Source organism: Talpa europaea (assembly GCF_964194135.1).
Source record: "Talpa europaea genome assembly, chromosome: 5".
NCBI lineage: Eukaryota > Metazoa > Chordata > Mammalia > Eulipotyphla > Talpidae > Talpa > Talpa europaea.
Window position 1 is genome coordinate 37,330,702 of NC_140071.1, and position 21,171 is coordinate 37,351,872.

The 21,171-nt window shown below is 38.0% G+C and overlaps 1 protein-coding gene across 1 annotated transcript in view; it reads right to left on the minus strand.

Annotated features, from left to right (window-relative positions):
* The window catches only part of ADGRV1 (adhesion G protein-coupled receptor V1), a gene marked incomplete at both ends in the record, with an annotated part of 443,017 nt that overhangs the window by 83,826 nt on the left and 338,020 nt on the right, over positions 1-21,171 (minus strand). The gene's annotated exons all lie outside the window — the stretch shown is intronic.

Below are 21,171 nucleotides of genomic sequence, written 5' to 3' on the forward strand. Positions count from 1 at the left end.
AGAAAACATCAAAAAAGTTTCAACCAAATAAATTCGAGAAAGGCACACTTGTTTTTCCAACTCCATCTTCTTTGCTTTATGAGACCAGGTTTCTTTGGGGGAATGCATGAGAGAGGGTATTATTTAAAGGTAAATTTGAGGATTCTTAAGGTTCAACTCTGATTCCACACAATCTTGTTTTTTGCGTAGATGACAGTTTTGTCATTATTAAGCTATACATTTCCCCCAAAGACAAAAATTTTTCTCCAAAATGATGATTTTCCATTTAGAAGTTATGCTGCACACTTTTTACTATTATTACTGAGTTATCTTAGAACAATGAGGTCCAAGGTAAACAGGCGTAATTATTTTGGGAATGTGGAAATTCTTTGGAAAATTATTTTTGAGATGTAACAGGAAATTTTAATTCACGGGTCATACAACCCTCTTGTTCTTTACATAAAGCCTTTCACAAAATGGAGGGCTCTCAGATAATTTCTTAAATATCTGAAACTGTTATTGAAGTATTATTAAAAGGCTATATATATACCACCCTCAACTTACAAGTCTATCATACTTTTTTAATTACAAGAAACCTTAATAGTAAGGAGCATCTCTTTTCAAATCTTTCTCCCCAACTTAAAATTTTTAAACACATGGTATTTGTAAACCTAGATTACAAATATAGCCATAAAGTATGGATCCTGGATAAAATTCAAGGAAAAATATGTAGCCTGGTTAGGAGGTCTCATGCTGGCAAGCACAGGGCATGATCATTATGCATTTTGGAAGGTGGATAGAGTTCTGGAGCCGTTGGTGGATTTTTCAGGCTTTCATGCTCTCAAGGAACCAGGAACACAGGCACATCAGGCAGCGAGGCTGGCATGCAGGGAGGCAGGCACAGGCTGGGCAGGGTGGAGCTGGGAGGCAGGCAAGTAACCACGCCTTCCAGTTCCCCAAGAGTCTTCAGGCCTTCTCTACGCTCTCTCTGGGCTCTCTCTCATACGTCCCCATGGTCGCTAGTGGTGTAAAAAGCCTGATTAATTCACGTACCCTACAGGAGGTAACTTCAATGTTCAAAATATTGGTATTCAAGGGAAACACCCTTAAACTTGGGAAAATAGTGCCTGTTTTATATTTTAAAAGACACACAATGCATGAGTTTATCTTTCTTGATTGCTGAGTAATATTCCATTGCTTATATGTACCACATCTTCTTGATCCAGTCATCTATTTTTGGGCATTTGGGTTGTTTTCATAGCTTAGCTATTGTAAATAGTGCATGAGCTGGAAGGGATATAAGCGAAATAAGCCAGAAAGAAAAAGAAAAATTCCAGATGGTCTCACTCATAGCAGGAATTTAGAAAACCTAAATAAGGGACCAGGAAAAAGACTAATTATAATAAAGTGAAAATTGAAATCAACAAGCAACTATAAATCAGAGACATACGACGGGGTTGGGGGAAGGAGGAGGGATTAGAGTCAAAATGGGGGGGGGGGAGTGGGAATTGTATGGGGAATATAACCAAGATGAAAATGCATACATTGGGCAAAAATTAAAAAATGATGTAAAAATATATAAAAATAAAATATCAAAAAAAAAGACACACATTATTTAAAACCTTGCTCAGGAAATATTTCTAATTAACATGACCTGCTAAATGTATTCCTCCTGTAAACAAGATGTATGTCCACAAATATATCAATACACGTTCTGCATCTGCAAAGATATGGCAGAATGATAAATTTCCTGACTTTTAGAAATAAATTTGGATAGCATGAAGCCTGAATCCTTCCTGTGCACTTATCTGTAGAAAATCACTATCTTCCAGGTAAAATGCACATGATTAAATAAAACAGGCAGACATTAACAACCTTGAATATATTTTGTTTTTTTTTTTTTTTTTTTTTAGAGGCATGTTTTTCTTTATTTATTTGTTTGCTTGTTTGTTTGTTTTGTTTATACATGCACTGGGCACAGTCAGAAGCGCGGGAGGGTGAGAGAATTCACCAGAGCCAGAGCGGGGAGCAGAGCAGGCAGAAGGACCGAAGTACACTGCTGAGGGGAGCAGCGGGCGGCAGGAGAGGTCTGCGCGCCATGCGGGACCCTCCTCTGGTGGCCGGGGAGCAGCCGGGGATTGAACCGGCGCCGCAGAAGCCGCGGGCAGCTTCGCAACCCAGCGCTCTACCGCTGCGCCACCGGGGAGGCCCAAACCTTGAATATATTTTGAATTTAAAATAGTGGTCATGTTGCTGACTCAGTTTTTTGTACATTGGCTTTAACCAATTTCATATTGTTTCCATCAAAATTTTATATTCATGGACATAGACTGGCCTAAGGTGCTGAGACAAATTCAGAGACTAATAAAGGGACTTACACAGTCTTCACTGCTTTATTTTATCTTAAAAAATGTCATCATCATAATTCAAATTCAGTCCTCAAATTGGGGGTAATTAGTGACTAGGTTGTGAGCTGCTCTAGGAGTAATACACATTTTGTGCAGAGTGCTATGGCATAGGTTTGACTCTCCAACAGCCACACTGTCTAGGGGCTGAAGCACTTGATTGTCATCTCTATTTGAAGTGCTTTCCCCAAAATTTCCCTTTACTTCAGAGAACAACCTTTGGGAGCAGAATCCTAACTAATGGTGCACAATTCTAGTAAAAAATAAAACTGAAAAGTTGACCTCTAGAGGTTAGAAGTAACCAGTGGCATTCTGGAAGAGAACGGAATTCTACTCTTAAACATCTCCTTCTCAATTCTCCCAGCTGGTAGGATGAAGAATTGTCCATCCTGGCTCATTCTTTCAGAAAAAGGAGCAGGAAAATTATTTTATCCTTAAGTTACTCCTTTTCCCCTCTGTTTCTTCATAGTCCTACAAGGCAGTCCTCTCAAAAGTCAACATGTGGCCAGATCATTAACAAAGCATTGTCCCGATAGCACACTGATCACATTGCCAGCCCTCCTGGGTTCCTCTCTACCTCAGTCCTACAGGGTCCTCCCCTCCTCTCCTCTTTTTTTCTTTTTTAAAGATTTATTTATTTTCTTTTTTAAAGATTTATTTATTTATGTACAGGCCAAAGGTGTGGGGGGTGAGAGGATTCACCAGAGACAGAGTGGGGAACAGAACAGGCAGACTGACTGAAATACACTGCTGAAGGAGCAGCGGAGAAGACAGGAGAGGTCTGCTGTGCCATGTGGGTCACCTCTCTGGCCAGGGATCGAACTCATGCTGCAGTGGCTGTGGATAGCTTCATACTGCTGAGACTTAACCCCTGCACCACCACAGAGGCCCCCTCTCGCCCACCCTTGACTACATCTCCAACAAAAACTATGTGTCTGTGTACTACCACTTTTAGGGATTAGAGGCTCAGGCAACTCTTCTGACACCCTATCATATGCAAATGAGACAGGTTCAAAAGGGTAACCCACAAATACAGTTGGCAGTGAGAGCCCTACTCATGTCACTCAGCCTATGAAAAGCAGCTGGGTGTGTCCTTTCACATCCCAAGTTACATCTCCCCTATTAACACCTTTGTTGCTTTAAATTCTCCTCATTTAACTTTTCTTTGAAAGCAGGTAGGTATTATTTAATTTTCTGAACAATATTGTCTGCATAATATTTTTAACTGATGTAGAATAAAAGTTCTGACACATATTTAAAAGACCTCAAGATAAATGAACTTTTTTTCTACCCATAAGATAATAAAAGAAGGCTTGCCAATCAGAATTTCCTTCAGTCTGAGTAAGATGTTCAGTCCGTCCAGGTATTTTGAGGACTGGATCACATTCATGTGAAGTGGGAGTTAGGAAACTGTGACTATCATGTTAGGAATAGTTTCTGAAATAGGCTGGGAACAAATTCTTGGAAAAACTGAATGTAATGTAAGAAATGAGCAGACTGAACACTATGCACACAAGGCTGTGGAAGTAGTTGATTAACGTGCTGGCAGCTATTGCTTCAAGAACAGATCTGGCAGTAACCAGAAAATGAAACAAAGGCAATGTGGATTTGTTTTCTTTAAAAGGTCGAGGAAAGTGTGTTCCTTGTAATTACCAGCTCATCCGACCTCCAAGTACTCTGGTGACCCTGCTCTCATTTGGTGTTGAATACTCTTTTGGGTTCTTGTAATCATATGAGTAATTTCTGCTGTTCCCTTTTAAACATCCATGGGTAAATTGTCTTTCTTACTATATCCGCAGACAATCCTAATTTATGTTAACATCTTGTCAGTGCTTCATCCTCTTGTCTTTTTTCAGTCAGATGAAACAAGTAGACTGTTTCATTACCTTCAGTTTTTCCTCTTCCAAGTCTACTCTGGAAGTAATTGCAATACTTTGTCACTTTCTAATTTAGGAAGATTATTACCTCCTCTAGGTAGTACTTTATACTTATTGAGGCTATATTCACTTGCATTGCCTACCTTGGTTTTAAGAAGTTTTATGTGGTTGGCATGGGGTATTTCAGTTTCTTTATTCCTATATGAAATCAGCCCAAGAACAGCTCAGAAGAAAAAATGTTTAGGAGAGACACAAGCCCCACTTACAACTGCTGAAAATGTTGGAGAGGACACTGGAAACTCCCTGTACTTGTGACTGTGATTTGAGTCTATTTAAATTATATTTAAAGAACAAGTTGACCCTGTTTAACTGGAGGACTTGAAGAAATACAGGCAACTGACATCTGGATTACATCTGGATTATATAGGATGACAAGGACCTAAGTAATGAAAGAATAATAAATGTCTGCTCCCACGGTCTTTTTTTGCAAGTACTTCTGAATAAGACACTGATAATAGCTATGATTCACAGACTCATGTGCCAACCTCCCTAAAGCAGATCTCCTTAAGATTTCTTTAATGATGGCATCTACTCTAGCTATATTTATTGCTTTAACCAACATTTTCTTCTCCATATGGAAACTCATGGTGATTGCATATTTGATCTGGAGAGTAAAGGAAATGATGTGGAAATTTTATTTTATTAATTTACTTATAGCTGAATCAAAAATCGATCCTTTATTATAAACTTATTTCTTCTTTGGGTAGAATATACAATAAATATATCTTTTTATTGGACCCTATTAAAGAATGCAGACATTTTTCATTACGTAGATGCTTATCTATAAATTAAATCTAAGTCAATACTTATGATCCAATGTTCCTTTCCTTTCTTGCCCAATTTACTTTCTTTCCAGAGATGATGTCCTTATTAAACATTTTTTACTCACTGTAAATTTAACTATTTAAGTATACCTATATTTCTGTGTGTATGTATGTATATATATATGTTTTATATTATGTTTATTGTTTATGTTTACAACACTGTTATGCTTAGGGGTATAGGTTCAAACCTATACAAATATGTTGTCACACTACACCCCTTACCAACCTACAGATAATCTTCCTCCCTGGTCCACTGAGTCCTCTTACCCCTTTGTTCCCATTACCCTCTACTTCAGGTAGCCTCAGTTGTGCAGTGAGATTTCAAAGGTTCCTTTGCTTTGTTTTTCACATTGCACATATGAGTGAAATCATCTGGTATGTGTCTCTCATTCTGACTTATTTCACTTAGCATAATTCCCTACAGTTCACAAGTAGCAACATTTCATTTTTTTTAATAGTTGAGTAGTATTCCATTGTGTATATGTCTCACATTTTCTTTTCCACTAATGTGTTGTTGCTTCTGCTTCCAAGGTTGTTTCTATAGCCTGGCTATTATAAATAATGCTGCACTGAGTATGAGTGCACATATTCCTTTGAATTAGCTGTATTTTTCACATAGCTATCTAGGAGTAGAACTGCTGCAACATATGGTTGTCCTATTTTTAATATTTTGAGAAACTTCCATAGTGTTTTCCATGGAGGCTGTACTATTCTACATTCCCACCAAAAGTGTATGAAGGTTCCTATTTCCACATTCCCTCAATGACAGGTGTTGTTTCTGGTCTTACTGAGCAATTCTCAAAGATGTGAGGTGATATCTCACTGGGGTTTTGATATACATTTCTCTGACCATAGTTGATGATGAACATTTTTTCGTGTGCCTATTAGAGAGGTCTTCTCCCATTTTTTTTTATTAGCTATTTTTCTGTTGAGTTGTATGATTTCCTTGTAGATTTTGGATAATAGCACCTTGTCAGATGCATGATATACAAATTTTTTTTCCCATTTGATATGATGTCTTTTTTGTTTTATAATAGTTTCTTTTGTTGTATAGCTTTTTAATTTAACGTAGCCCCATTTGTTTATTTTTGCTTGTTTCCCTCACCAGTGTAGTTGAGTCCTCAGAGATGACCCTGAACACAATGTCATGGTTGTCTTACCTACTTTTTTCTTTGTATTTTATAGCTTTAGGTCTTATATCCAAGTTTTTGATCTATCTTGAATTAATTTTGGGGTATGGTGTGATCTAGTTTAACCCTATTGCTTGTGGCTGTCCAAATTTCCCCGCATTACTTGCTTTTTTCTATTTTTTCTTTTTAAATTGAGGTAACACTGGTTTACAACATTATGTATGATCTAGAGGTATAGGATCACCCCCTTCGGGTGTTATCCACCCACCACTAAGACATCCACCCACCACATCCACCCACCACTAAGACATCCATTGTCCTCCACCACAGTCAATTGTTTGTTAAACAGGTTTTCCTTTCTTCATTGTATGTTCTTGACTTCTTTGTCATAAATGAACTGTCCATATAAGTGTGGGTTTATTTCTAACCTCTCAACTCTATGTCATTGATATATATTTCTATTTTTAATCACAATACCATACTGTTTTTATTACCATTGCTTTCTAGTATAATTTGAAGTCTGCGAACATAACCCCAATTTGTTCAGGTTGGTTAGAATGTTTAAACCAATGTCCCCCACCCCTTAATGAGACTTTTTAAAATCATAAATGGACATGTGATCTTGTCAAATGCTTTCAGTGCATGTATTAATTAAATAACTTTTTCCCTTTGTTAATGTGGTTGGTGCATAATATTAATCAATTTGCATATGTTGAACCATCTTTGTATCCCTGGAATACATTCCACTTGGTCATGGTTTATGAAATTTTTAATATATTGTTTAATTCAGCTTGCCAAGATTTTGTTGCAAATTTTTGCATCTATCTTTATCAGATATATTGGTCTGTAATTTCCTTTTTTTGTGTGATATTCCTGTCTGCTTTGAGATCAGGGTAATGTTGGTTTTATAAAATGTATTTGGAAGCGTTCCCCCTTTTTCTATTTTTTGGAAGACTTTGAGAAGGACTAATACTAATTAAATCATCTTTTTATTTCATTTTATTTAAAAAATATTTAATTTTTAAATTGAGTTAATATTGGAACACCACCCCTCCCCAATCAGGTATTACCAATGTAGTGCACCCATCACTATTTCACCCATATTCCATCACCACAGATCATTGTGCTTCTTTCCCTCTTGTTCTCACCCCTTGCTTATTCCTTCCCACAACTTGGTGCATCAGTTCTGTAGTCATCTATCAAGAGTTAATTCTTAAGATTGTCTTTACCTGACTATTAGTTTCATTACTTTATATTCCACATTATTAGTGATACCAGATGGTATTTATCTTTCACTTAGCATAATCCCTTCAAGCTCCATCCATGTCACAAATGGCATGGTTTTCTCTTTTTTGATCACTGAGTAATATTGCATGGTGTCTATATACCACATAGTCTAGAGCTACTCATTTGTTTGGGGGGATTTAGGTTATTTCCATAATTTAGCTAAAATAAATAGCACTTCAATAAACATGGGAGTGCAAGTGTTCTTTTGAATTAGTGTTTTTGAATTTTTTTTTTTTTGGTAGATGCCTATGAGTGGAATTAATGGATCAAATGGCAGATCGATTTTTAATGTTTTGAGACACCTCCATACTGCTTTCCAGAAGGGCTGAACCAGTATGCATTCCCACTAGCAGTGTAGGAGGGTTATCGACATCCTCACCAGCACTTGTTTCTGGTCGTTTGCATATGGGCCATTCTCACAGGTATGAGATGGCATCTCATTTAGCTGCAGCTTAGTTTAGATCTAAACAGGTATGACTGACAGTAACTTTCCCTAAGGCTCTGGCAATACGCAAAATACCCAGAAAGCTGTGGGCTTGGGCCAAGGGCAGGTACTGTGAGAAGTTTCAGATTGTGCAGTGGTTAAGCTGTCCAAATATCTTCCAAACCCAAGTCAGCTACAGAGTGGTGCTTCTTGGGAAGCACCAGGTGCCATTAGTTAGCACCTACCCAAAAGGTACTGTTGACATTTGCTGACTGGTGGTGCACATGGAGCTCAGAGAAGCCTGAGGAGTCTGGGTCATGTTGGAGGATGCCTTTTGGGACTATCTAAACTAGAGGTCTGCAGCCCAGACCTGCAGAATAGCCAGGGTTCTTTTGGGGTGGGAGCTCTTACTGGTCTGCAGTAGGCTAGGAACTGAAGAAAAGTCCTGGGGGTCTGTGTGGGAAAGGGTGGTGCCTTTTGAGACTGTGTTGCTAGTTAGTCATTGGTTGGTCATCAATGTTCTTTCTATTATGTGGTATTCACCTGCCTTTGGTGGGATAGTAACCTAGGAAAGTCCCAAGAGTCCAGGTGAGGGATAGGTAATTTTTGAGATGTCTGCAGCTGCCTAGATAAGTTAGATCCATGCCAACCCAGCTGCCAGTTTTCCTTATAGTGAGTGGATCTTACTCAACTGCAGTGGGCTAGAAGTCAAGGGGAAGTAGGGTGAATTTTGTAATTGGTAGACATTGAGCCTTGGCCACCAGCAACAAGTTGCCCTGATTTTCCTAAGGGTGTGGGGAAATACCTCTGCCCACCACTCCAGGCACTGAAAATTTGGAAGGATTCAAAGTCTGACCATGACCTCTAACTTCAGGAATGGTTTTGGGGCATGTGGGTTCTCCCCACTTCTGTGCAGTAGCTGGAGAGATGTGTGCCTTCAACATCTGGACCATTCTCAGTCTATTCCGGGCCACTGCAGGGCCAGTAGTATTGGCAGCTGCTATCTATTTTGCACTGTTGTGTTTGCACCAAGGTCACTTGTTTTTCAGCCAACTACCTTTAATAATGCAGATAACACAGGTGAGCCTCTGGTGGATGATAAGTTGATAGAAGAAGTGATATGTATGATCCATTTTCTGGATATACTCTGAAGATATTTCCCAGACAGGGCTTACTCCACCATTTTTTCTGGGTGTGACTTCTGCGTGTATAGAAGTATTTTCCTTTGCATTCAAAATGACTAGAGTGGCTTACAAAAACACTTTGAGCACACTAATTTTCTTAAATAAGTCATTTTATGAAGAGATAATAACTGAAGAGAAAATAATAGCTAGGATTTAACCAGTTGCAAGGTAGGAAAACATATTCTTTCTGTCCCTCTACTAGAGTGCATAATGTGACTTTTATGTCAAGGGGAATCAACAGAATTCTAAAATGTTTTTCCTTTAAATTAAAACTTTAAAGAAAGACAGTATTAATATACTGTAGGTGAGCTCTATAAAGTAAAATTGATATTAGGATGATAAGCGCTTAGAGAGGAAGGAGGAGAACTGAATATTTTCGTAAAATGAACTGACTGGACAGGAAGACTGTCTTAAGTATTAATACTACTAATTCTGCTATTAGCACTAATATAATACTGGCAGTGATCATTTACTATGTGCCAGGCATGAAAATCAATGCTTACATTATCACACATAAATATCACAACAATTCCATTAGTCTCATTGCACACAGGGAAAAATGACACCTACATTATACAGGCGAAATTGCCAGTAGCGGGGCCTCCCTGGTGGTGCAAGGGGTTAAGACACAACCTATGAAGCAATCTGCAGCCACTGCAGCATGAGATCGATTCCCCGCCAGCCAGGGAGAAACCCACATGGCACAGCAGACCTCTCCTGACTCGCCCACTGCTCCCCTCAGCAGTGTACTTTGGTCTGTCTGCCTGTTCTGTTCCCCACTCTGTCTCTGGTGAATCCTCTTACCCCCTAGACCTCTGGCCTGTACCCCAGTTCTTATACGCAAAAATAAATCTTAAAAAAAAATAGGAAAGAAATTGCCAGTAGTATATAGCATAAACAGGCACATTCGCCTTCACTACTGCCTCCGTAATTCCAAAATTCTTTCCATACTTCTACTAAAGACATTATTAGTGCTAGTGGCAAACATGCCCATGTAATCCTGAGGAAAGGGGCTGAAATATCTTTTTGTGTGTTTCTCCTAGTGCTCTGCATAATCAGACTTTTAAGAAATCTTTACTGCTTTAATAACTGATTTGTAATAGTTTTTGAAAGCCACTCATTTGATAAAACAGGCTTAGAAAATTCTGTATTTCATGTGTGCACTGTTGAATCAAAACCCAACCAACACTGGATTTTTGGTCATGTATCAGATACACTGCTAGCCATGGAAAAGCATGGAAAAATGCCTAAGGCATGGTCCTTCCCGTTAAACAGATTATATTAATAGAAGCACAGCACTTTAGAATAGTGTTCCTCTAAAAAGTTGTTGTTGTTCAATCAGTACCATCAGCACAGCCAGCTTTGGAAAATACAACTCTTACCCCCTAAAACCCAACTCCTGAAACTGCATTTTAAAAAGCTCTCTAGGTGTTTCATGTACACACTGGATGTTTGAGAAGTACTCTTCTAGTACACTGTGGGACAACAGCTGTTTAATGCGAGGAATAAATTAATCTTTACATGTCTTTGGCAGTGAAATCAAGCGACTTCAACTCTGAGGAGAATCACATTCAGAGATTTCACGGCACACAGTAGCCACAGCAGCCTGAAGAACCAGAAAGAAAAGCACAGAAGGCAAAAGACAGAGAAGCAGAGCTGTCATTTTAGGAGACCTGGAATAAGCTACCGGAGCATTCTGATTGCACTCAGAGCTACCACTGATCTGCAGAGTGGCAGAATGAAATGGGAAGGGGCGTGCTGGGTTGTGGTAGGTGTGAATGACAGGTAAACACTCAGTTCTGCTACATCTAAACAAGTCTCAAAGGGATATGGTTTATGTGAGTGCAACAGACATATCCCATAATTGCCTACACTCTCAAGGTGTATGAGAAAGGTGTCAGGTACCACATATCTCTGTCCCCACAGTCTTGGTCACAGATGATTAGCTCTGAGGTAAATACCTCTGAGATGAAAACAGCATTCTTCTGGCTTGCCCTGGACTTACAATTTGGTGACTCTCCTACAATGCTGGTGGGAGTGCAAACTGGTCCAACCACTATGGAAAGCTGTCTGGAGGTTCCTCACTCTACTAAAAATGGAGCTACCATAAAACCTGGCAATTCCACTGCTAGGGATCTACCCAAAGGACACAAAAACATTGATTCAAAAGAACACCTGTATACCTATGTTTACTGCAGCACTATTTACAATAGGTAAAACCTGGAAACAACAAAAATGCCCAAAAATAGATGACTGGATCAAGAAGATGTGGCATATATACACAATGGAATATTATTCAGCAATCAAAAAAGATAAACTCATGCCATTCGCAGCAACATGGATGGAACTAGAAGGAATTATGCTCTGTGAAATAAGCCAAAGGAAAAAGAAAAATATCAGATGGTTTCACTTATAGCAGGAATATAGAGGGACCAAATAAGACATCAGTGTAAAAAAAATAACAACAGTACAAAACACAGCAAAGCAAAAATGGACAATTATAAATCAGAGACATCCTGCAGGTGAGGGGGAGGGAGAGCGATCAGAGGGAGGGAGGGAGGAGCTCAGGGGACTGAGATGATGGTGCACAGGTGCACTGGTGAAGGAAACTCTATGGGGACTACACCTGAGGGGGTGGGGGGAAGTAAATATTGTTTAAAAATGAACAATGATGGGGCCTCCCCAGTGGTGCAGAGGTTGAACGCTGGGTTGTGAAGCTGCCCGCAGCCTCTGCAGCGCCAGTTCGATCCCTGGCTGCTGGTGAGGGTCCCACATGGCGCGCAGACCTCTCCTGCCGCCCACTGCTCCCCTCAGCAGTGTACTTCATCAGTCTGCCTGTTCTGTTCCCCGCACTGGCTCTGGTAAATTCTCTCACCCTCCAGCGCTTCTGACTGTACCCAGTGCTTGTATAAATAAATAAATAAATCTTAAAAAAAAAGAACAATGATGTAAAAAATAAAAAAAAATTAATACATAAAAAAAAAGAAATTGAGCTGAGTCAACCAACTGGAGCATTTTGCTCTTGAGCATTTGAGACAGATTGCTGCCAGCCCTTGGTGTGCACTAAAGCTATTATAAATTCAGGGCAAACAGTCTATTGGAGTAAATACACATAAACATACAGTTGACCCTTGAACAACATGGCTGTTAAGGGTGCCAAGTGCCTTGCAGTTTAAAACCTGAGCATATCCTCCCCCAAACTAAGTACTAAGAGCATAACCTCCCTTAAACTAAGTACTTTTGGCCAGAAGCCTTACCAATAACATAGTAAGTTAACACATATTTTATATGTCATCTATATTATTAATATTTTTACCTTATTCTTTTGTTATTGAGGTACATGGATTATCGCACTGTATGATTCAGAGATACAGGTTCACACCTCTTCAGGTGTATTTTATTAAACTACAACCTCCATTGAGGTATAGTTCTCATATACTATATTCTTACAACAGAGTAATAAGCTAGAGAAAAGAAAATGTTATTAAGAAAGTCATAAAGAGGGCTTCCCTGGTGGTGCAGGGGTTAAAGTCTCAGTAATATCAAGCTATTGCCAGCCACTGCAGCATGACTTTGATCCCCTGCCAGTGAGGTGACCCACATGGCACAGCAGACCTTTCCTGTCTCACCCGCTGCTCCCCTCCGCAGTGTATTTCAGTACATCGGCCTGTTCTGTTCCCCAATTCTGTCTCTGGTGAATCCTCTCAACCCCCACACCTCTGGCCTACACCCTAGTTCTCGTATGCATAAATAAAAAAATTAAATCTTTAAAAGAAAAAGAAAGTCCATAAGGAAAAGACCCTTACAGTACTATAATGCACTTACTGATTTCGTAAGTTTATGTTGCCTATTTACAATTAACATCCATATGAAAGTGGACTTGCGCAGTTTTAACCTGTGTTGCCAGGAGTTACACAGATGATACAGACAGGGTAAGGGAGAGAGGGTAGGAACATTCAGATGCTCCTAGTAACAAAAATTGAGAGACTTGTGGTCCTGAGAGATGACAAGTGAATTCTGGGTTTCTGGTATTCTATTTCCAGATCCTCTGAAGTCCAAGTATACCTCATTTTCTGTTTTTGAATGTCCACAAGATGTCTGTGGCAGATTCTTACTTCTATAACTGTAACCCCTTTATGTGAAGTAGTGTTAGTGTCCATAATTCAAACAGAGCTGGTGAGTGAGTGATAAGGAGAGGGAAACAATGAATACAATTTTCTTTAAAATAAAATTGTATCTACATTGGAGCTGTGGAAGGATTCACTGCTGTGTCTACCTCCTGCATGTTCATGGTTAGCATTGTTATCTAACTATGTGCATTGACAGCTGTCACGGAAAAGCCAAGGAACCAAAAAAAAAAAAAAGAATAAGAATCAGGCTCATTTTTTAGTATTTATAATGTACCCGTAAGGTTAAATTATCTGAAAAGACTGAACAACAACAAAAAAATGTGACTATACCAGAGCAATATTGTTACATTTCCTTGGAAAACAACAGATATTTAAATTCACAGAACATTAAACTGTCTAAAAGTTTGAAAAAAATCAGATATTCTATATACTCTACAATACAGCCCTGTTTGTTATTATTAGCTCTTGGTAAATGAGACAGTTGCCTACATCCCCTGGCTTATTAAAAACATAAAATATATTTACACATAAATTCCAAAGGTGAATAAAGGACAAATAATAGACTCAGAAGTATTAATAGGTTAGGGATGGGTGATGAAAAGCAGTCTGAAAATTATGACAAGCCAGTTTTCCATGAAAATTCAAGTCTAAGCAGTGTGTTCCCTGAACAAGTTGACAATACTATTGCAGTCAGTCCATTGGACAGAATTTGCCAACTTCGCTTCAGGTAGTTTTCAGTGACTTAAATCTTTTAAGGATTTAATTAGAATAAGGTCAGGGTGACTTGTGAATTTTTGCATCTACTAATGCTCTATGTTCTCATAAAACAAACTTGTTTGATGCTGGAAAATATTACTGTCCTAGAGCATTCAAAGGTATCCTGCCCTTTTGCTCATCAAGCCTTTACATAGATGGTTCAAAAGTTTTTTTTTGGAATAATTTTATCACCTTCTTGTAGGTGAAGATAGCAAAATTATAGTTTTTTTGATTTTAGAAAAAAATAGATTTACAGAGGTGACCATGAGAATACAAGATCAAAGTCCAAAATACTCATCTCCACCCCATCTGACTTCTGATTGCATCTGTGGACAGTGATGCTCACAGTATGACAGGTAGCAGGAAAGCAGGTTCAGATGAAGGGAATGTCTAATCACACAGGCAGGATGGAGTAGTCATGTTGGAGATGTAATTTTTGTGTATGTGCTTTAAATTTGTGTTGATTTCAACAAACTTGAAGCATTCAGGTATAGCTTAGAAGAAAGTGGAGATCACCCGTGACAGCAATGTGTTACTTCCTTTTCTTTTTTTTTTTTTTTTTTTCTGGGCAGTATGTGTTTTATTTATTTATTTATTTATTTATTTATTTATTTATAATAAATTTTATTGTTATATTCCCCATACAATTGCAGCCCCCCCATTCTGACCCCAATCCCTCCCCTCCCACCCCCGCCCCCCTAAAAGTGTCTCTGGTTCATAGTTTTTTGTTGATTTTGATTTTCACTTTCTTATAGTTATTCATTTTCCTGGTCCCTTATTTAAGTTTTCTAGATTCCTGCTATGAGTGAGACCATCCGGTATTTTTCTTTTTCTTTTTGGCTTATTTCGCTGAGCATGATCCCTTCCAGCGCCATCCATGTTGCTGCAAATTGCATGTGTTTATCTTTTTTGAATGCTGAGTAATATTCCACGGTGTATATGTACCACATCTTCTTGATCCAGTCATCTATTTTTGGGCATTTGGGTTGTTTCCAAAGCTTAGCTATTGTAAACAGTGCTGCTAAAAACATAGGGGTGCAGGTGTTCTTTGGAATTGATGTTTCTGTGTCCTTTGGGTAAATACCTAGGAGTGGAATTGCTGGATCATATGGAAGCTCTATGTTTAGTAGGTCCAGAAATCTCCACACAGCTTTCCACAGTGGTTGGACCAGTTTGCACTCCCACCAACAGTGCAGAAGAGTTCCTTTTTCTCCACACCCTCGCCAGCATTTGTTGTTGCTAGTTTTTTTAATATGTGCCATTCTCACTGGTGTAAGATGGTATCTCATGGTAGTTTTGATTTGCATTTCCCTGATGGCAAGTGATGTTGAACATTTTTTCATATGCCTGTTGGCCATTTGCATTTCCTCTTCAGAGAAGTTTCTTTTTAGCTCTTCTGCCCATTTTTTGACTGGATTCTTTTCTTTGTTGTTGTTGAGTCTCATCAGCTCTTTGCAGATTTTTGTGATCAGTCCTTTATCATTAGTGTTGTGTGCAAAAATGTTCTCCCAGTTGGTGGGGTTTCTCTTTGTTTTTGTTATTGTCTCTTTTGCTGTGCAGAAGCTCTTTAATTTGATGTAGTCCCAGCTGTTTATCTTTGCCTTCACTATCACTGCTTTGGGTAATGTGTCTGTAAAGATGTCTTTGATGTGCAAATCACGTAGTGTTTCGCCTATATTTCCTTCTATATATTTTATGGTTTCAGGTCTTATGTCTAGTTCTTTAATCCATTTTGAGTTGATTTTTGTGTATGGTGTGAGGTAGTGGTCAAGCTTCATTCTTTTGCATGTAGCGACCCAGTTTTCCCAGCACCATTTATTGAACAAACTTTCTTTGCTCCAATGCATAGTCTTTGCTCCTTTGTCAAAGATTAGTTGACCATAAATCTGTGGGTTTATTTCTGGATTTTCTATTCGATTCCATTGGTCTGTATGTCTGTTCTTGTTCCAATACCATGCAGTTTTGATGATTATGGCTTTGTAGTATAGTTTGAAGTCTGGGCGTGTAATGCCTCCATTCCCTTCTTTTTTTTTTCAGGAGAGCTTTGGCTATTCGGGGTTTTTTGTGATTCCATATGAATTTCATCAATAATTGTTCTATTTCTTTGAAGAATGACATTGAAATTTTGATTGGAATAGCATTGAATCTGTATATTGCTTTTGGAAGGATGGCCATTTTAATAATGTTTATTCTTCCAATCCACGAGCAGGGGATGTCTCTCCATTTCTTTGTGTCTTCTTCTATTTCTTTTAACAGTGTTTTATAGTTTTCTTTGTATAGGTCCTTTACCTCTTTTGTTAGATTTATTCCCAAATATTTGATTTTTTTTGTTTCAATAACAAAAGGGATGGTTTTTTTGATTTCTTCTTCTTCAGATTTATTGTTTGTGTATAGGAAGGCTACTGACTTTTGCGTGTTGATTTTGTATCCTGCCACTTTACTGAACTGATTGATGAGTTGAATTAGCTTTTCTGTGGAGTTTTTGGGGTTCTCTATGTATAATATCATATCGTCTGCAAATAGTGATAGTTTGACTTCTTCTTTTCCTATTTGGATTCCTTGGATGTCTTTCTCTTGTCTTATTGCCCTGGCTAGGACTTCCAGTATTATATTGAAAAGCAGTGGTGAGAGTGGACATCCTTGTCTTGTTCCAGATCTTAATGGAATTGCTTTCAGCTTTTCACCATTGAGAATGATACTGGCTGTTGGCTTGTCATAGATGGCCTTTATGATGTTGAGGTATGTTCCTTGTATCCCCAGAATTTCAAGGGCTTTTATCATGAATGGGTGTTGCACTTTGTCGAAAGCTTTCTCAGCATCTATTGATATTATCATATGGTTTTTATATTTCTTTTTGTTGATGTGTTGGATAACATTGATTGATTTTCGGATGTTAAACCATCCTTGTGCCCCTGGAATGAATCCTACTTGGTCGTGGTGAATTATCTTATGGATACATTGTTGGATTCTGATGGCTAAAATTTTATTGAGGATTTTTGCATCAGTGTTCATTAGGGAGATTGGCCTGTAGTTTTCCTTTTTTGTGTTGTCCTTGTTAGGTTTTGGTATTAGTGTAATGTTGGCTTCATAGAACGTGTTTGGTATTGTCCCTTCCTTCTCAATTTTTTGGAAGAGTTTGTGAAGGATAGGCACTAATTCGTCTCTGAATGTTTGGTAGAATTCATTTGTAAGTCCATCAGGTCCTGGGCTTTTGTTTTTGGGGAGGTTTTTGATTACCATTTCAATTTCGCTAATTGTAATTGGTCTGTTTAGGTGTTCTATTTCTTCTTTATCTAGCTTTGGGTGATTGTAGAGTTGTAGGAATTTGTCCATCTCCTCTAGATTGTTAAACTTGTTTCCATATAACTGTTCATAGTAGTTACTGATTATTCTTTTGATTTCTGCTGTGTCCGTTGTGATTTCTCCTCTTTCATTGATGATCCTGTTTATTTGTGCTTTCTCCCTTTTTTCCTTTGTGAGCCTGGCTAGGGGTTTGTCTATTTTATTGATTTTTTCAAAGAACCAGCTCTTGGTTTCATTGATCTTTTGGATTGTTTTTTTAGTTTCAATTTCATTTATTTCTGCTTTGGTTTTTATTATTTCTTTTCTTCTACTGGTTTTGGGGTTTTTTTGTTGTTCTTTTTCTAGATCTTTGAGCTTCGAGATTAGGTTGTTTCTTTGAGTTCTTTCTTGTTTCTTGATGTGAGCTTCTATTGCTATATATTTTCCTCTTATTACTGCTTTTGCTGCATCCCATACATTTAGGATATTGGTGTCGTCCTTGTCGTTCAATTCAAAAAATTTTTTAATTTCTTCTTTGATCTCCTCCTTAGTCCAGTGGTCTTCCAGTCGTGTGGTTTTTAATCTCCATGAGGTAGGAAAGTTCCTTGCCTTCTTTTTATGGTTTATTTCTAGTTTGATGCCTTCATGGTCAGAAAAGATGGTTGATATGATTTCAATCTTGGTGTATCTGTTGATGTTTGTCTTGTGCTCCAGTATGTGATCGATCCTGGAGAATGATCTGTGTGCGCTTGAGAAAAATGTGTACTCCGTTTTTTTGGGGTTTAGTGTTCTATAGATGTCTGTTAAGCCCAAATGCTCTAGGTCCTTATTTAGAGCTTTGGTTTCTTTACTTATTTTTTGTCTTGTTGATCTATCCATTGTTGATAGTGGTGTGTTGAAGTCTCCCACTACGTATGTGTTTTCTCTGATGTCTGTTTTCAGAGAGGACAACAGTTGTCTGATATATTTTGGTGCTCCTTCGTTTGGTGAGTATATGTTAATGAGTGTTATTTCTTCTTGAAGTATTGTCCCCTTGATCATAATGTAGTGACCATTGGGGTCTCTTTTTATCTTTTTGAGTTTGAAATCTGTTTTATCTGATATAAGTATAGCTGTTCCTGCTTTCTTTTTTGGTCCATTTGCTTGTAGGATTGTTTTCCATCCTTTAACTTTGAGCCTATTTTTATCTTTTGTAGCTAAATGTGTTTCCTGGAGACAGCAAAAGGTTGGGTTTTGTTTCTTAATCCAGGATGCAACTCTGTGTCTTTTTATTGAAGAGTTTAGTCCATTTACATTTAGAGTTAATATTGATATGTTAACATCTGTATTTGCCATTGTGTTTGTCTTTCCTTTGATTTTATTTATTTATTCTTTTAATAACTTTTTTTTTTTGCCTTCTTTCATTGTTATTCGTCCCTCTGAGGTTCTGGCTTTAGGACTCCTTGTAGTATTTTTTGGAGTGGGGGTTTAGTTGCAATGAAATCCGGAGTTTCTGTTTGTCTGGGAAGGTCCATATTCTTTCTTCAAAGAGGAGTTACTTCCTTTTCTTGATGAAGACTATGTAGGCTTTGACATGCTCCCTTCCCAAATACTCTTACAATAGAGTGTATATGCCTCATTTATAGGGAATTAAGCATATGGGAAAGGTAGAAATGTAGGTCTATACTGACAAGAATATCACTGTGGGACACTCCATCAATGATGTAGATGTTCAAAGTGACAATGGCCATGATTTTTTGAGATGGGGCAAAATCAATAGGTGGAGGGTAATGCAACTTGTAATTACCAGCCACATTTTACTGTTGAGTAGTCATATTATGTTCTTCTGAAGATGAGGCCTACAGATTTCACTGGTTTTATGGAAAAGCTGCAAATGTTCTAAGAAAAAAACTTCTAGAACTTTCCCATTGGAGTGAATGCTCAGTCATATCCAAGTTTTGTATCATACTCAGTTACAAACATTTACAGCATATTGTTATAACTGATATTCCTAAATTATGACTTAAATCATTAAGAAAATTGCTAATTGAAGTTACCCACACTATTTTAAAAATACACTGTTTCCTTGTGCTATTAAGTAAAATTTCAATATCAAAATCCTAGAAAAAACATGGTTAACTTTCAGCTATTGAGAAAACAAGGATAATGTGAATAGACGTTAATCATTATAAACTCATCTCAAATTGCTAATAACATAGATATGTCTCAACTCCAATACTCAGCTCTGTTGTTCAGTGCATTTAAATCCTGATCTCCTGAAGTTTTTATTGAACAAACATTTAAGGATCTTGGTCTTCAATGAGTTAGCTCATCAGAGATGTGTTAAAATACCTAAACACCCTTACTATATATATTCATATTAGGTAGTTACTAGAGTTGGTCCATGACAATACTATTAATCAGCATTACTGAGTATGCAATATTGCAGTTACAGCTGGAAACTTAAGATACATCAAAGGCATAACTCTTTCCCTGAAGGATCTTGGAGCATGAAAAATGCAAAGTAGAAATAAGAGAACACTCTAAGATTACACAAGACAAGGTCACCATGTGAAGAATATCTAATACACATTAAAAAAATTAAGAAATGTGGGCCAAAATAAATGGGAAAATGAGAGAGAGCTGCTGGGTTAATTACAGAAAGGAAAGTAAAACTGAAAGTAAAAGATACTAGACCAAAATTCTATCGACTATGGGGAATTCCCAGCTTTGATGGGAAATGACACATTTCATTTTCCTTGAGGCTTTGAAATCTTAAGGATTAGATTATATAGATATAGAAAGTAACATTTTAAAAGTCACAACATGAAAAAATCTTAAACTAGATACAAGATAAATATAAAGTGATTGCCTTTATGATTTCTGCAGAAAAGGTTCTCAAAAGAAAATAATGATGCCGGGCCTCCCTGTTGGCACAAGGGGTTAAGTCTCAGCACAATGAAGTTATCAGCAGCCACTGCAGTATGAGTTTGATCCTCAGCCAGGAAGCAACCCACATGGCACAGCAGACCTCTCCTGTCTTGCCTGTTGATCCCCTCAGCGGTGCATTTTAGTCAATACGCCTTTCTGCTCCCTACTCCATCTCTGGTGAATCCTCTCCGCCCCCCACCCCGCACCTCTGGCTGACACCCCAGCTCTTATATGTATAAATAAATAAAATAAAAATAAATAAAATGATGCTACAGATGGTATATATGTAAGGGCAAAGAGAGGGTGGAAGCTTCTTACTGGATTAGGATCATACTGCCTGCAAAAATTATACAGCATGCTGTTAAAAGTATACTCTGAAAACATTATAAGGGTCCATTCTAAGAGACTGGGTTAGTAGTGAACTTATCCATATATCAGTTTTCTATAAAATAAAATAGAACAATAGCATCTATCTTATAAGAGTATAGTGAGAACTGAGTAAGTCCACACCCTGGATCAGGGTGTGGCATGCTGTAGATACTCTATAAAAGATAGCTATGATCATTTATTTATTTATTTATTTATTTATTTATTTATTTATTTATTTATTTATTCATTCATTCATTCATTCATTCATTCATTTGAAAGATTGATTTATTTATGCATACAAGACCTGGGGTACAGGCCAGAAGTGTGGGGGGGAGAGGATTCACCAAAGACAGAGTGGGGAGCAGAACAGGTAGATTGACTGAAATACACAGCTGAGGGAAGCAGTGGGAGAGTTAGGAGAGGTCTGCTGCACCATGTGGGCAGCACCCTGGCTGGGGATCAAACTCGTGCTGCAGTGGCTGCAGATAGCTTCATAGGTTGCTTCTTAACCCCTTGCGCCACCATAGCCCAATAGCTATGATTATTTTTATCAT